General features: G+C 31.6%; 1 long non-coding RNA gene across 6 annotated transcripts; it reads left to right on the top strand.

Annotated features, from left to right (window-relative positions):
• The first annotated feature begins 1,598 nt into the window (after window positions 1–1,598).
• Window positions 1,599–3,654, top strand: LOC141724593 (uncharacterized). 6 transcript variants are annotated; one of them, XR_012576774.1, is made up of 4 exons: window positions 1,599–2,024; window positions 2,676–2,796; window positions 2,884–3,006; window positions 3,145–3,654. It is a non-coding gene; the product is annotated as an uncharacterized LOC141724593 (long non-coding RNA). The 6 variants fall into 6 exon arrangements; XR_012576782.1 differs by having other exon boundaries at window positions 2,627–2,748; XR_012576780.1 differs by having other exon boundaries at window positions 2,627–2,767.
• Window positions 3,655–14,511: the final 10,857 nt, after the last annotated feature.

The following is a 14,511-nucleotide window of genomic DNA, read 5'->3' as shown; positions in this document are numbered from 1 at the left end:
ATTTGGTAAAAGTACCCCTCTCGACAACGAGACTCATTCCCGATTTACAGGATTAATTTTTTAAAATGATTTTTCGACGATCCAACCGTACGGATGTTAAGAAATACTCATTTTAGTCACATGAAAAAAGTATTAAAAAATTTGAAATTCATCTCGAATGTCAGGATTAGAAATATCTGGTAAAAGTACCCCTCCCGATAACGAGACTCGTTCCCGATTTACAGGATTAATTTTTTAAAAGGATTTTTTCGACGATCCAACCGTACGGATGTTAGGATATATCGATTTTAGTCATAAGAAAAAATTATTAAAAAATTTGAAATTCATTTGCATGCCAGGATTAGAAAAATCTGGTAAAAGTACCCCTCCCGACAACGAGACTCGTTCCCGATTTACAGGATTAATTTTTTAAAATGATTTTTTCGACGATCCAACCGTACGGATGTTAAGATATATAGATTTTAGTCATAAGAACAAATTATTAAAAAATTTGAAATTCATTTTGCATGCCATGATTAGAAATATTTGGTAAAAGTACCCCTCCCGACAACGAGACTCGTTCCCGATTTACAGGATTAATTTTTTAAAATGATTTTTCTCAGACGTTGTCGTATAAACTATGTACAACAGGCTTTTTAAAAATATCGTTGTGTGATTCAACAACGGTTTTTTTCTTGGAAACCGTTATTGACATTGTTTTTAAATAACCTTTTTTTGTTATAAACCGTTGTATGAATTTGGCACTATTTATTTGGTTGATATTACATCCCACAATTGTTTTATATTAAAAACTGTTGTATGACTTTTGTTAAGACAACACATTTTAAATTTCAGACAATTATTTTTAATGCCATATATTTTATCTACTTTGTTAATATATATTCCTTAAACTGTTGATGTTGATATATATTGATTTTATTCACTTAAAAAATATTTTAAAATTTTCAAATATATCTTGCTTGAAATTATAATGAAAATGTAGTGAAAGTGGTAGTTCCTAAAATGGATTTCGTTCCTGCTTAACAAAATAATTTTTTGAAATGATTTTTTTCTAATATCCAACCATATGGATATTAATATATATTTGTTTAAGTGAATTATAAATTAATGAAAATGTTAGATTGAATTTTATTATATTAATATGTAATCTAAAATTTTATGTAATAATTTATAAATTCAAAAAAATATCTTGCATAACTTTACAAGAAGATTCTAGTTGAAGTACTACTTTCTCAAACTAGACACGTTCCTCATTAACAAAATGATTATTTAAATAAATTTTTCGACGATCCAACCATACGGATGTTAAGATATATTAATTTTGATTATCTTCTTATAAAATAAAGTAAAATTATAAAAATTATAAAATAATACATATAAATAAAAAAATATCTATTTACCCCTATTTCACCTTAAACCCCACTTTTTCATTTTCCCCTTGTTTAAATTTTCATTTCCCCCTTCACCCAAATTTCACTTTTTAGGCCATTTTTTCATTCCAACTCCTCTATTTTTAGTTTGCCCCCAAGTGAAAATTTTATTTTCCCCTTATATCTCCCCCCATTTTGTTAACCGCGTTTATATCTCCTTCTCATCGGTCTCTGCTCTCACCCCTCTATTTTCCCTGTTCTCTCTCTCCCAACTCTCCCTTCTCATCACTGACTCTCTCTCTCCATCTCCCCATTCTTTCTGTCCCAACTCCCCCATCTCATGGATCTCTCTCTCTCTATCTCCCCATATTTTGTTCACTCATTTCCCCTTTACATGGTAGTCCATCTCCCTCTCTAAGCTGTAACTCCCTTTCTCTCATGTTCTCTCTCTTTGAACTTCCTATGCGGCCTCTCTTTCCATCACACCATCTGTGTAATTAAAACCTAATTTTTAACACCTCAATTTACTCTAACCTCTCACCTCTCTAAATCCAAACCCAAACCCCAATTCAAATCTTAGAAACTAACCCCTAACTCGAGTTATTCAAAAGCTCGATTTCAAAGGCAAACCCTAGTTCGATTTTTGGGTTAAAGGTATAAACTTGTCTTATTTCTTTTTTAAATGATTTTATTTTCATTGCCTTGGGTTTTATATTCTTTTCATATATTATTAAAGGAGCTCATATGTTCAATTAATGTATTAGTATTAAAAACCTACTAATTTGTTATGTCATGTAATTTTATACTGCAATTTTATTTCATCCATTTTGCAGGTGGTCCTATGATATTAATTAATTTTTGATTGCTCACTCTTATCAGTGTATGTATGTTTTCTTAGCTGCTGGATAAATTTTAGTTATATGATTGCTCAATTCACATATTTTGTTTCAATAGATTCTTGATTTTTGGATGCTTTTAATATATGATTTGTTCTTATCTTGATTTTATTGCTTTTAATTAATATTTTTTGCTTCAGATTAAATAAATTTTCATGCTGTCTATTCTAAACAAAGTTATATGATTGATTTAAGAAATTATTGGTTTTGCAAGTACTATGATTCAAGAATGCATGTATCTTAACTTTGTTCTATTTTTATCAAACTATTGGTTGTTTGTAGTACCTGGTAAACAAGTTTGAATGGGATGCGGAGAGATTATATAAACTTTATGATATGTTTAACCAAGCCCATGTATAGATTGTTTCTAGAGGAGGAAAGAAGTTATCTAGAGTTGCAACTGTTGTAGGGGTATTTTCTCAATAGAAAGGACGATACTTGTTGGAAGCCAACATCCACACCAGGAACATAGAAGACAAGATGTGAGTGATGGGTTAGAAGGTGTGGTCGAATCTTGTGATTTGGTGGAGGTCTTTATTAATTGTCTTGTGTGAATACAAAATAAAATAGAAGCTTACACAACTCTCGTGTATCAACAACATATACTTTTTTTGCAGGTTGAACTTGACTAACCAAAGATTGCCAAGTTGGTATCGTTGAAGAGTGTATTGAAGATTCTTGTGTGAACTGTACAAAGATAACTGCTAGAAGAAAATGGAGTTTGTAAAAGTGATCATTAGGTTTGAACTTTTTGTTTTAAATTAAACCTGAAGTATTTTATTATTTGCATAAATTGATACATGGAATTGAATTTATGAAGAGAGGAAGTTTTAGTCACGAGGAGCTTAATATTTTTGTTTCTCTATTGGAATTTGCAGGACAAAACAAGACCCGAGAGCAAAGACCACGAGAATGTCTTGGACAACTGCCAACCACAGGAAAATCAATTATTAATCTTCAAGCCCTGGGAATCTAAATTTATGGATGATATGAACCTATTACAGGGGATTCAAAAGCTAAAAATTCATTGGAAAATATAGTTGGATATAGTTGAGCAAAAAAGGTATTTATAGTTGGCATATTAGTGCGTATACTAGAGAAAGCGTCATGTGTGTTTGCACATGTAAATGTCACCTGAATTTCTAAAGAAAGTTAATTCAGATTTTTCATTTTTATATGTTTTAACAAGCAATATAGAGTCCCGAAGTACATGTACTCGAATGGTCTTATTTTTCTTAAGATAGAACTTGGTTATACTTAGTTGGTTTTTAGTTGAAATGGTGTAATGGATGGTTGGTTGATTGCTGGAGTAATGGAGGGTTGGTTGTTTGCTAGTGTAATGGTGATGACTTAGTTGTAATCTCGATGGTTTTTCTTTGGATTTTAAATTTGATGGCATATTAATTTTACAATGTTGCTTTATTTGCTTTGCATTTGGAAACCATTGTCTGAGGGGATTTTAACCCGTAAGTTATCCAGTTAAAACATTCTTATAGTTTGTTTCGCACAATAATTTCAAAAACTAAAAGCTTGTTATATTGATTTCCGCACAATACCAAACTCAATAAAAAACCCTTCTCTATAAAACTAATTATGTTCAGACAACACCATTTGTTATAAAAAGAATCATGTCTTAAACACTAACTCAACACATTGTAAACTAAAAGACAAGTGTGAAACTAAATCACACAACACAAGAAACAGGACAAATCTTGTATGAGAAGAGTTCCTACAACACAAAACAAAATGCAAGTGTTGTCTGTAGAATTTTACTACAAGAGCTATTTAATTCATTTGTGTTGTGTGTTGATCTGTAGAACAACCATTTGAGGACAATAAGAGTTGTATTACTTGTTTTGTTCTTATATTATTATGGACACACTACACAACCGTTTCCAGAACACTTGACTAATACAGATGTTTACAATATAAGTTACAAGAATGCGTTGTCTATTCTGGATGTAACACAACAGGTTTACTACTCTGGTCGTTGTCTGTGCTCATTCACACAACAGTTTTTTCCCGTTGTCTGATCCATGTAAGAGACGGCGGCTCAATAGTCAACCGTTTTTCAGGGTATCAGATAACGGGCAAAAACCGTTGTGTGAGTCGGTTTTCCTTGTAGTGATTGATGTAACCTGGAAACATATTCTGCTTTACCATCACCTTTTCATGCTTTGGTGTAACCTAGAAACATATTCTGCTTTACCATCACCTTTTCATCCTTTGATTAGCCAAACAAGTTCTTTAACAGAACCAACTACATAAAAGCTGATGGCACTGTTGATAGGTTTCAAAGAACGTTTGGTTTCTAAGGGTTATAATCAGAAACGGGGAATAGATTTAGAAGAACCATTTTCTACCGTGGTGAAGATGACCACAGTCACGTGTATCATTGTATTAGCATCTCATAAAGGTTGGAAGTTACATCAATTAGATGTTAACAATGCATATCTGCATGGAGATTTACTTGAAGTGGTATATATGCTGGTTCCGGAGGGATTATCTAATTCATGCAATAAAGATTTTCTGCAATCTAAGAATGATTATTCATTGTTCATCTAGAAAAACCAATGATAGCATTATCATTGTTGCAGTATATGTTGATAACATAATTCTCACTAGTAATGACGCACAAGGTATTCTTGATCTCAAGGTACATTTATACAAGACATTCAACATCAAAGATTTAGGGGAACTAGGTTTTTTTTTCTGGGTATAGAAATTGCTTATACTGCTTCAGGTCTCACATTAACCCAAAGAAAGTTTACACAAGAATTGCTGAAGGAAGCTAATATAACAGATTTCAAGACTAAAGCTACTCCACTGCCTTTGAACTTAAAGCTTTCAGCTGATAAAGGAGAATTATATACTGATCCTAGGTCTTACAGGTGCTTAGTAGGAAAACTTAATTTTCTTACTCACACAAGGCCATATCTTGCCTACACTGTCCAACATTTAAGTCAATATCTGTAGTCCCCTAAAGTCCCACATTTTGATGCACTTATGCATGTGTTGAATATGTGGATTCCACATCTGGAGTACTAGGGATTCCCTTGAAAGGAGGTGAGCAGTTAACACTAAAAGCATACTTTGATTCATACTGGGGAGCTTGTCAGGATTCTAGGAGGTCAATTTCTGGCTATGTGCTGTTGTTAGGAAACTCACCAGTAAGTTGGAAATTAAAGGAATAAAGTGTTTTCTCTTGAAGTTCCTATGAAGCTGAATATCGTTCAATATCATCTGCGACTTCAGAGATCACTTGGTTGGTCAGATTATTGGAAGAACTAGGTGTTACAAATCTTAAGCCAGTTACTGTGCATTGCAACAACCAGAGTGCCATACACATTGCTAAAAATCCAGTGCATCATGAGCCCACAAAGAATATAGAAATTGATGTGCATTTTACAAGGGATAAGGTGTTAGAAGGATTGGTGCAGCTATCTTATGTTCCTACCGCTTCACAACTTGCAGAGTTTTTCCCTAAAGTTCTTTATTCCGGATATTTTCAAGAGTTACTCTCCAAACTAGTAATGTTCTAATGCCATTCCAGTATGATAAAGAGAAGCAGCTGCTCGACAAATCATCCCATGACATCAGCACATAAACAACTCAGCATGGAGTTAATTATGACAGCTCAGCAAAATAACAAACTTCTTTCATGTATAAACAAAGACCAGTGCTAGTTGCTTAGTAACTAAGTTTTGCAGAAATGAGTTTTAGGAATGTAGATTGATCTCTCTCTCACTCTCTCAATCAGTAAACTCTCTCTCTCTCTCTAATTCATCACAGTATTGTATCAAAACATGGGTTCATCTCTCTAATGAAAGTTTATACGGTAAGCTTCATTTACGATAACTATGTGAGTTTGTTTTGGTAGATTTCACAATTTACGGCTATACTTTGTTATCAATTGCAAATTTTAACAAAATGCTGGTAGAATGTTGGTTGGTCATGAAGTAAATAACAACGTTTTGGGGGATCCACAGATGAATGTTGAGAGTGAGTATCCTAATAGGCTTACCATGGATTTTCTTGGCTTGGGAACTGGGATGAACAGCGTGAGTGGAGGTGGAGGGGGGATGATGATCACAGTGGTAATAAGACGACCAACTCATGGGACAGGGAAGCTACCATATCAGCTGAGGCCAGGCCTTTCATTCACCACTGTAGCCCTGGCTTTTCAAGCCACCCATGCTTCAGGCCCCTGTGTCCCTCTCTATCTCAATGTTTATACACTCTGTGTTGTTTTTTTTAGCAATATGTATGATATGTGTTTGCATGACTGTATAATTTTGTATAAGGTAAGGTCTATGTAGCCAATAGCCAAAAAATATGGCAGATTATTTTACCATACATATACCAACTTTCACATATAAAAAGGTGCTTAGTGTTGTTATTTTCATGTTTAAATATATATCCACTAACAGATTTGATGTACATTAGGGCCAAGGGGGTAGATTATGAAATAATCACCTCTCCTTTTGAATTACTTTTTATCATACTAAAAAATTATTTGTATACATTGTAAGTAGCTATTCTAAGGTTAGGAGAATGCACAATTTTATAGAACAAAAAATAATTGCATTAGTATTTATTTTTCATGTGCAAGCAAATATACTTAATATTTTGTACAAATATTTGCTCTATATTTGTTTAAAGTGGCTAACTATTAGCTTTTTGTGCACGAGATCTTAGCTAGTTGGTGATCAAGGCAGGTGTATGGAGTTGATTTCCATGACCTTAATTAGAACCAGAACATCCAAGAAGTAATCAAACTAATCATTAATCTTCTATCAAATAAAGGTGTTTTGAGATATTTTTGTTTTTTTATTATGCTATGCTTTGAAATAAAAAGCTGTTCGTTATAAATCAAAGGCTAATTTTATAATTTTATAATTTTGTTTTGAAATTTGCATTCATGCTTCGAAAGTCAAAGGCTAATTTTATAAATTTTGCTTTGTTTTATAATTTTATAAATCTCACCCATACATTTTTATCCCTAAATATAATTACAACCATACATTTTAATTTTACACTTCATCTCTTTCATCCACCTCTCTGCCCACTACACCCACCAACCACCCACAATCACTACCCATCACTACCACGTACCAGCCGCTGCTCCGACCCCATCATTCGGTCCCCGCATATCAGATTCCCTCCCTCCCTCTCTCTCTCCCTCTCCCTCCCTCCATCCATCCATCTGCATGGTCAACCTTAATCGCTTTTTCGGCCAAACAATCGTGCCTCTCCGTACCGACCGGAGTGTCCTCGTTTTACGATGATTTAGTCAAAATTTATTCCTTCGTCATTTGAATGGTTGTCACCGGAGGTGGTGGTGGTTGATGGGTGGTAGAATTTGATAGAAGATGGAAGAATATTAAAATTTATAAATATTAAATATTAAATTAACGGCGAGATATGAATATGTTGTATTTGAATGAGTGGATATGATTAGATCTCTTATCTCACAATACTAGAGTTCTCATTGGAGTAAGACCCTATATATATATTGTTTTGAAAGTTACATTTTTGGTTTGAAATTTAGAATTAAGCCACTTTCGTTATTGAATTTACACTAAACACTTGTAAAATTAAACTCATGTACACACTTAACTTGAATAAAGTTTCATTAAAAAAGTTATTTTTTACATATAAAATTTTGGTTGTATATTAAATTCTTAATATTCCATATCTAAATTGTTTAATCGCATATTTGAACTTCATAAGTAATATTTCACATCATCTCTTTAAGTTTGTAAGACAATTTTAGGATAGTGCTCATGAAATAGACAACTTGTTCATGTTTGTAATACAAGGGTACAATTGATATTAATAATATATGAAATAGACAACTTGTTTAGGTGGGTAGTTAACGTACAATCCACAACATATTTGATAAAATGGATAACGCTTGTTAAATAGGGTTGATATGAAAAATCAAATTATGACCCGGCATAAAAATATTCCATACCCTAGCAACCTTTTTTTGGCTTCACATATATAATATTATGTCACTTTAATTAATTGCTTTCTATGTTTTAAGTATAAAATTATAAATAGTGATAATATTTTTTTTTTTATCTTTTAACTCATACCCAAATGACATTTAAGTATTTTTTTATCTAAAATTAGTTTGTAAATTTATCGTAACAATACAATGTATTATGTCAGAAAATTCAGACTTTTTTAGAATATAATGTACAACCATTTACTTTACCAAAGTCAAAAAATTCACAATATAATATTAATTTGTCAAGAGGTAAAATCTTAAAAGTTCTCAATTTAGATTTAGTAGTGTTATTTTAAAGCGTTTTAACATCATATATATATTAGGCTATAAGAAAGGTTCAAGAAAGTGGCGATGAAGACATCAAAGCCAACCCTGGGACCAAACTCTTTGTGCTAACGAATGTGGGTATCGAAAAAATTGAACTTTGAGGGACGAATTTTTTGTTATATACATGAATGATCAAAAGAAAAATATTAAAAAATATAGGCATAAAATAAATGTTAGGGGCCTAATTTTTAATTTTTTTTGAAAAGATCACTTAAAAAATAAGATATTTTTAGTACTTAGTTGAACCGACATAAATATTATTGATATCTTACTTTTTATCATTCTTTCAATTTATTATCCCACCAAAAAAATGGCTTGGAGCTTTAAATATCTCTAGGTCGACTATGGATGACACCACCATGAGCAGCAACGAGGACGGAGATGAAGAGGATGTCGAGCTTGGCGAAGACGAAGAGAGTGGCGCGAAAAGAAACCGTGGTGCGAAGAGCGCTATTCAATTTTATTTAGTTTTTGGTTTAACAATGCTTTGAGCTATTATTTGAATTTTCATGTATACATTTAGTTTTCTGTGTGCTTCGAACATTTGTCTATTAATTTGATTGCTTGCTTAATGCAGTACAATAAGCAAATGTAGTTACTTTAACAATTGGTTGGTTAATGTATATCGTTTTTATTATTTTTGGTTGTTGACATTAATGTTAGTTGGTTATAATTGTGGTGTGTTTGGAGTTGATATTGTACGTGTTTGCGTAGGAGGAATGTCAATTGTAGAACCCAAAAAAGTTATTCTAGAGCTAATACCGGCTTATCTGCAGAAATAACAATCAAAATTAATCATTTGTGGGCATGAAAAACCGACCGAATTAATAACATAATGAGTGGATTCATACAAAAAATGACCGTCTCCTTATGAACGGTAGGTATAAGTTGGTCGTTTTTGAGTTTAACACTAAAAAAATGTTGACACGATATCAACCAATTCAAGAGCTCATAGGCATTTTTCTTGTAATATTCAATTGTTATGGATATAAAATGACCCAATTATTGATCGATAGTTCAGTTGGATTTAATTGACGTATAAGGACATGTGTTACTCGACTCATGTTTTTAATCTAGAATGACAGATTTGGCGTTTAGCCTGTTTCTTTTAGTTGGAGTTATCATGATATATATATATAATCTACTTATATAATAAATGTCATGAAATAAAAAAATACAATATACAAAGACAAGGAGACCAGTCCCTCACCATGCATATATGGCCAAAAGGTAAGTGTAACATCCAACATTCACAGTACCTTCCTCTTTATCGCTTCCTTGCACCTAAATTTTCATTAAATGTGACTTTTTTGAGATATTTTCTAAATATATTTACTTATAAAATAAATGGTTTGTAAATTCATGTGTACCTCCAACCTTCAATAATTTGCAAAACAAATATATAAGAAAAAAACAAATATATAAGAAATAATTATCTAATGTGGGGGTTTCATGGTTGAAAAATTGTTATAAATATGAGAGTATGTACCTACAGATTTGAGCTTTTGTATGTTTTTCTAGTAAAAAAATAAAAATCAATTTGAGTTTCCAAAAAATCTAGTCCTGCCATGGCTTCTTCTCCATCAGCTACGTCTAAAAGAAGAGGGAGGTATCTTTGGGGAAATCCAAGTAAGATCTGCTGTATATATTGTGGGTGCATGTGTGTGTATGTATTAACTGTCAGTTTATATAATTTTTTCTTTTACCGTTACTTGGAAATTTAAAGGGGATGAGTCAGACATATATGGTTTTTGAATTGTTTTTCGATGGTTTAATTTGTTCATTTGATGTTGGGATATGTGTATATATGTAAATGACACGTCCTGATGCAGAGTTTGTAGCACTTTCCCCGCAGAGTCTAATGGAAACAAATCGATTTTGGTATGAGGTGTGCAATAGAAGTTTTCAAAGGGAGCAGAACTTGCAGCTCCACAGAAGAGGACATAATTTGCCAGGGAAGCTGAAGCAAAAGACAAACGATGAAGTCAAGAAAAGGGTTTACATTTTCCCTGAAGTTGTGTTCATCATGATCCCTCAAGAGCACTAGGAGATCTGACTGCTATCAAGAAGCATTTCTCTCGAAAACATAGTGGCAAAAAAAAATCCGGCTCTGATAAATGTAAGAAGAAGTTTGCTGTGCACGGTGACTGGAAGGCTCATAATAAGATCTGTGCTACAAAGGAGTATATTTGTGAATGTGGAACTACCTTCTCGAGGTGATTGAGTATATTTGGTTTATCTTTTAGTTGTGCTCTAGGTGTAATTAACCGAGTTTGTGCTTGAAATTGTGAATTGATCTAGAATTATTTTATGGAATCTCTTTCTCAATATAATATGTGTTTGAAAATTGAATACGAAAAGAGTTTGAAAAATTCTCTTAAAATACACTATAAAAAAGTAAGCCTAAATTCAACTGATTTAAATTCGACCGATTTCGCTTGTTTCATTGGGCAAGGCTAAATACAACCGCCTGCAGTTGAATTTAGTAATATACCGGATTTTTTGTGCGGTTGAATTTGACTCCATCAAAAAATGGTTTGAATTTTCCTGCCAACTGAATTATTTAGCGCTCCTAAATTCCACCGCTAGCGGTCGAATTTAGTCTTGCCAAAATGGCAGGCTATTTTAGACCAAAAAAAATTTGCTTTAGCGATTTTATTTTTATTTCTTATGAGTTGAAATAAGTCCTTATTTTTATTTCTTATGAGTTGAAATAAGCCATGCAAAAAATTATTATCTTAGCGAGGCTATTATATTCTCGATATTATTATGAGTAGTGCTACTTGCACAAAATTGTGTACAAAAATTTGCACAAAATGACATGAAAATTGATTTGTGAATACATGTACCATTCCAGTTAAAACCAAACACATATCATTTTGTACACAATTTTGTATACAATTTTATGCACCAAACATTTTTCTATTATTATTCCTTTTATCTTACACTCCATTTCTTTTCTTCTTTACAACATATTAATTATAATTTCGTACTCTAAGACTTGGAATTAAAGAGAATTAGAAACAGTGCACATTTGACCATAAAGAGCTTGTTTTAAATATAGTTTTCTTCATGTATTTATACCTACAAAAAGTTTTTTTTTTCAAGTATGTATCTTAATTAATATTTACTTATACAAAGAATGTTATTTAAAGATTAAATAATTACTTATAGCAGGCGTCAAAGTTTTACCCATGATCGTTCAATTTGTGAGGCTCTTAATGAAAAGATGGCAAGGCACACAACAAATTGCACCCCCTACAGCTGCATGGCATCTGGCATTGTCGCCAATGCTAGTAACACTAGCTCCACGAGCCTGGGCCCTGCTGGAGGTTTACTAATCCCATGGAGCCATAAGCAACCCTTAACTCCCCTGCTTGGACAAGGGGCCTCAAGCCCTTATTCGTTTACGAGTTCGCTATCAAGCCCATGGGTTGGATCAGCTTTTAGTAGCTATGGGGGAGCTTTGGGAGATGGAACGAGTGGTGGTGGTGGGAGAGGGGGTGGAAGTATCTTACAACAGTATGGAGGTGGCATGGAGCCTTTAAGTGATCAGATGAATGTTGCATATGGAGAAATGATGTACGATGTGAACAATGCGCTGATGGAATGTTGATTGGTGAGGTGAATAACAATGTTTTGGTGGAGCAGCAGATGAAAGTTCAGAGTGAGTATGGTGATATTCTTAGCAGGGATTTTCTTGGCATGGGAAATGGGATGAACAGCTTGAGTGGAGGTGAAGATCAGAATGGTGGTAATGGAATGCTTTAGGTCATCAGGACTCTCTTCCCTTCCCTATCTCATTCTAAATTGTATTTTACTTGCTTTGCCATTTAGGACGTTAATATAATTACTATATGGAGTTAATTTCCATGACCTTAGAACTTGAATATCCAATAAATAATCAAACTAATCATTAATTTTCTATCAAATAATGGTGTTTTGGGATATTTTTGTTTTTTTTTTATGCTCTACTTTGAAGTGAAAAACCGCTGTTTTAAATGAAAGGTTAGTTTTATATTTTTTTGATTTTGTTTTGAAAGTTGATTTAGATCTTTATTAGTTCTCAACTTTATATATACATTTTGTTTTAAAAGTTGAATTTATGCTTTGACATTTAGAATTAAGTCACTTTTCTTATTAGATTTATACTAAATACTTGTACAATTGAGAACATATACACACTTAACTTGAATAAAATTTAATTAAAAAATTTAATTTTTACATATGAAATTTTGATTATATAATAAATTCCTAATATTCCAATGTCTAAATTGTTTAATTAAATATTTGAACATAGTAAGTAATATTTCAGGTCTCTTTAAATATTTCATGTCTCTTTAAGTTTGTAAATTTGTTATTCAATAGACAACTTGTTAAAATTTGTAAATTCTAGAGTACCATTAATATCAGACAACTTATTTACATACATCATTCTAGGGTACAGTTGATAAAATGTTAGATAGAAGCCATGTGTAGAACCAAATTATCACCCTCCATAAAAGTATTTTGTGTCGTAACAACCTTTTCTTTGACTTGTCATATATAATTATATATCACTTTAATTAATTGTTTTCTATGTTTTATAGAAACTATATGAAATGAATTAAACTACTTATTTTCATATGAAGAAATTAGGATAGAGGACAACCTTTGTTTTGTGTAGTAATTTAAATATTTTAAATGATATAAATAAAATTAGGATAGAGGACAACTTTTGTTTTGTATAGTAATTTAAATATTTTAAATGCTCATTTGCATGCATCTCTTGTTAATTTAAAGATATAGTACTTAAATTTTGTCATTTCTCTTTTAACTTTTTTACCATCTTTTTGAATTTCAAATTTGTTTAATGTTATCTCTCTGCAACAAACCTTATTCACATGATATTTTTATGCTAAAGTGGTTACAAACCCGTTCAAATATGATAGAAAAATTTAGTCATTTTTTTGAAAATTAAGTTAATATTTTTGTTAGAAGTAGAGACTTAGTAAAAAATTCCTATGTTAATTTCAACAACATAATTAATTACAAGAAACATGGTTCCAATTGTGATTTCATATAACTAATAATTGTATAAAATGAACAAAAAGACTTTCATCAAATTAATAACAAAAGTAAATTATACAGAATGATTAATAATTGACTTAAATTAAGCGGGTCCAAAGTTTAAATTTGATTTTGCACTCTCCTTATTTTTCCAATCTAAATATACAATAGTAGCACAAATTCAAGTTTAATGTGACATTTTATAACAATCAAAAGTTAAAAATATCATAGCATATAAGAATATTCTTTTCATCACCAACTTATATATCACTTTTTAACTTTCCTATATTTAGAAATGCAACATCCATGGAAAATATAAACATTTTTCTCCTCAATTTTTTTAGTTATGCAAAATACACCAAACTTGGCTTGATAATTACTGATTTAATTTAGTTGCTTTTTTTTTTACAATTTTTGTATTTAAATAAAATGATTTAATAGATAATTTGGTTTAGTGTATAACATTTATTTTTCATCTGCAATCAAGTGTATTGTAACAAATATATGCCGGGGAAAATAATAATAATTGTGTTTGGTATATTTTTGTTTTAATTTAAATTATGTTCTACTTTGAAATGAATGACTCTTAATTTTTGACAGTTAATTTTGAGTCAGTGGCCAGTTTTATAATATGCTCATTTAGAATCTTTATAGTTTTTAACTTATATAGTATATATTTTATTTTGATTTGGTAGTTTCATTTGTGCTTTGAAATTTATAATTAGTGTAAAATTTTACATCTATTTAAATTTGGTAATTTGTTACATATACTATTTTACCTGCCGGGCTCATGAAATAGTTAATTTGTTTTTACATAAGGTAGGGTATATGGACAAGGCGCATTAAAGTAGGG

The sequence above is a fragment of the Apium graveolens genome, chromosome 1 (assembly GCF_009905375.1).
Source record: "Apium graveolens cultivar Ventura chromosome 1, ASM990537v1, whole genome shotgun sequence".
Classification (NCBI taxonomy): domain Eukaryota; kingdom Viridiplantae; phylum Streptophyta; class Magnoliopsida; order Apiales; family Apiaceae; genus Apium; species Apium graveolens.
Note: the sequence above shows the minus strand (reverse complement) of the source record. Positions and strands in the feature narration are given on the sequence as shown.